This window comes from Neodiprion lecontei, chromosome 2 (genome assembly GCF_021901455.1).
Source record: "Neodiprion lecontei isolate iyNeoLeco1 chromosome 2, iyNeoLeco1.1, whole genome shotgun sequence".
NCBI lineage: Eukaryota > Metazoa > Arthropoda > Insecta > Hymenoptera > Diprionidae > Neodiprion > Neodiprion lecontei.
In genome coordinates, this window is record NC_060261.1 from 6,503,326 (window position 1) to 6,507,274 (window position 3,949).

The 3,949-nt window shown below is 38.0% G+C and overlaps 1 long non-coding RNA gene across 1 annotated transcript; it reads left to right on the forward strand.

Moving 5' to 3' along the window:
• The first annotated feature begins 1,751 nt into the window (after positions 1-1,751).
• Positions 1,752-2,217, forward strand: LOC124292868. Its single transcript, XR_006902814.1, has 3 exons — positions 1,752-1,797; positions 1,948-1,977; positions 2,038-2,217. It is a non-coding gene; the product is annotated as an uncharacterized LOC124292868 (long non-coding RNA).
• The last annotated feature ends 1,732 nt before the right edge of the window (positions 2,218-3,949 follow it).

Here is a 3,949-nt window from a genome sequence, read left to right on the forward strand (position 1 = left end):
CCATGCAGCCGGTCTTGGCACATAGTGGAGCGCAAATAAATTTTTATAAGCTTCAGTTTTGAGAATGTCCTTTCTCCTAACGCGGAAGTTACGGGTAATGTTGAAAAAATCCTTGAAGCTTTATAGTTAAAGAGATAAAGTTTGGATATATTTCATCAAGACCTTAGATAATAATGTGCGACAAATTCGATTTATTCAAAATCTGAGATCTATCCAATAATACAAAGTTGCTGGAATTTTGGATGATACTAAAAGGTTTACAAACGTCTTTGGTTGTCACGAAACGTTCTCGTAAACTTGATATAGCTATATTGCATAACTTGTTGACAAATTCAATTTCCAACCTTTTCATTGGATCGCTTGATCGTTCATCGCTTTGAGATTCCTAATCGAGAAATCGTTTCGTCCGCGGGGTACGTGATTCGGGTAAAGTTTGCGAAATGTCCAACTGTTCAGCCATCTGTTTAGCAGTGGCTACGCATTTTTCGAAACCGGATTCTCGGAAGGCTTGTAATTGAAAGAAAGCACCATCGATCATGTTCATCATGGTATGTAAATCGACTTTGGGACATTGTAAGGCCTTACTGATTTTGTTGATCTCTTGCAGTATGTCGTACCATATCACCAAACGATTGAGATAATGAGAGAATGAAAAATGATCGAGGCAGATACACGCAGCGTGACTGCGTAGGCCGTACAATCGTATTGAAATTCCTCCCAAAATGCATTTTCTTACAATAGTTGTAATAAAACATGTATTTCTATGACAATATTTTACATGCGCTGTCAAAATTTATGTAATCTTGGCCGTTCCAATCTCGAAATATTAATTTATTGTGCAATTTCAACTCTCAACACGTGATTCCCTATCTCGAGCCTTTTGCGACATTCTAGAGATTTATGCTTCGGTAAATTACTCGTAAACGCTTCTTAGAATTTTTATAAAATTCGAGTATCTTATAGAATATATCGTGGCAAAAACTTCCGTCGCTAATTCTAAAGTGTTTGTATGGAAAAAAATTCTGAGTAACTGTAACACATCACGGATGCGCTAATTTTGATCGAGATGAAATGGATGCTCCGTATATGAGACAGTATTTAACGCAGTGTCCTGATTTAAAGACCTAAAAAGGTGGTTGTCGGCGATTTTTTTTATTGATAGGGAGAGATAGAACGAAGATTCTTAAAACTTCGAGTGTATTTGAACACACATTTGAAAGGTACGAGTAAAAAATTTTATCATCCAACTGTCGCAGAACGGCAGCATTATTAACTGACCTGTTAACTGAAGAATATATTTTTAGTCAAAGGCTGACCATCGAAGAGCCTAGCCGCTTGAGTCTGGAATCGGTAGGAAAGATAAATTGCGTATTGTCTGAAATGTAAAAACTGAAATCATTATACATCATATCATATCATATCATCATATGATACATATCATACATCATACATCATACATAGCATTGAAGTTCGAAACCAAATTTTGGATGTTAGGATGTTCAGAAAGTGACGTCACCCAAATTTTTTTTTCCTTGACGTGATCGATATATATAGACGAAAATTAGCTAGCCAAATTTCGCAGTCTCGAAACAGCCGCGCAGTAGAGCGGACGGATGAGAGTCGCGCTCCGCAGATTTCGAGTATCGGAATCTCTACCTCCTGGATCCTGCGCTCCGGGTCCACTTCCTGATGAAACTCGACTTCCAGGACAAGCGCTCCATAATTCTGGATGTCCAGGTCCTTGACCTGGTGGATCTCGACTTCCAGGACAAGCGCTCCGTAGTTCCTGCGCTCCAGGTCCACCACGTGGTGAAACTCGACTTCCAGGACAAGCGGTACGTAGTTCTGGATGTCCAGGTCCTTGACCTGGTGGATCTCGACTTCCAGGACAAGCGCTCCGTAGTTTTTGCGCTCAAGGTCCACTACGTAGTGAAAATTTACTTCCAGGACAAGCGCTTCGTGGTTCCTGCGCTCCAGGTTCACTACCTAGTGAAACTCGACTTCCAGGACAAGCGCTCCGTAGTTTCTGTGCTCCAGGTTCACTACCTAGTGAAACTCGACTTCCAGGACAAGCGCTCCGTAGTTTCTGCGTCCAGGTTCACTACCTGGTGAAACTCGACTTCCAGGACAAGCGCTCCATAGTTTTTGCGCTCAAAGTCCACTACGTAGTGAAAATTTACTTCCAGGACAAGCGCTCCGTAGTTCTGGCAGTCCAGGTCCTTGACCTGGTGGATCTTGACATTCAGGAAAAGCGTTCCGTAGTTCTGGCTGTCCAGGTTCTTGACATGGTGACTTTTGACCAAGCTCTGCGTAGTTTCTGCGCTCCAGGTCCGCTTCCTGGTGAAACTCAAGTTCCAGAACAATGGCTCCGTAGTTCTGGCTGGCCAGGTCCTTGACCTGATGACTTTCGACCTTCCGAATTAATTTTTAAGTTTAAAAGTTTGATTATTGAAAACGTCATGTTTTGTACTATCAAACCAATATGCATGCTTCAGATAACATTTTGAATCGGAAAAAAAACCGAACGACCAGAATCAACAAATTGCAATTGGTGAATAATTGGTACAGTATACACAGGGATACATGACAGTAACGTTGTTCAATTAGAGCTAAGATTGCTGTGTTTCGTGTTTTAAATCTGTTAGCACTTAGCTGATTGTTCTGTGATATTTTTTGACGTAATTTATTGTCATAAAATCGCAATACGTTATACTTACATGCGTGTGTAAACGTGATTGGTAGCATTATATAGAAAAAATCTTACGGGTAGATTTGGTTTGCGTCACATGCACAAAGACAGATTTCAATCTGCATACTGTGAAGCAAATAGCAGAATTTTTTGGGGAGTCATCGTGCCCCAGTCTCCCCTACAACTATGTCATCTGGTAAAACACTGACAACGAATAAGCGAGCGCACGAGCACAAAAACCAGTTACACTAGGCATCCGACCCCGAGCGAGCATTAGCGAGCGAGTGTTTTAAAACTAGTCATTTTCAATTTACGCACCATTCTATTATCGATGTACCAAAATAACTCAAAAAACCGTGATATCATATTAATTGTTGAGCTCAAAAGTAAAAAGTAACGACGTTTACCATGAAAATTCTGAACGAAAATGAATGTGATTTAACGGTTTTTTGTGAGTTTTTTAGTTCGTCGATGACAAAATTATAAGTCAATTCAAAGTAATTTTAGTTTTCACATTTCAGACAAAAATTATGCATTCCAACTTTCCTGCCAATTCGAGATTCCAGCGGCGAGGCGCTTGAATGGCCAGCTGATAACTTCGCCATTTTGCAACAATTGATGATAAGTAAATTTTTCTTGTACTGTCCAAATATGAGTTAAAATACATTCGAAATTTTAAAAAGCATTGTCAGTTATTTTTCATTGAAAAAAAATATCTGACAATTAATGTTTCGATTAAAAATTATCGTTTTCGATAGATTTGAAAAATAAAATATGTGTACTGTTCCCGATTTTTCGTATGGCAGCATTTAAAGAACTCGGTTTTCACTTTGAACCTTTTTTCGGCGTTACTTAAATATTTAGCTATATAAATATTGATTGCTTTCAGTTTTTAACCATTTGCATATGATAATAGTGCAAAATAAATAATTATAAGCAACTATTTTCATGTGGACCAATATCAAAAAGCTATGTTACTATTTGTGCACGGTGAATCTAACATTTTAACAATATTTAATGGCAATTGTAAGTATATTTTACCTGACATTTTTCAAACTTGTCATATTTACAATAAATTATTTCAATTCATTTTTCGCCCAAGCCCAAATTCAGGAGCTGTCAATGCGCTAGTAAAATTTCTATAATTTGTTATAACTTTCTTATAATCTTCTTGGTAAAATGTCTCAATATAAGGATTATATTAATCCTTACACAATATTTTTGATGTTTTCTAATTTTTACCGAAAATATTTATTAGTA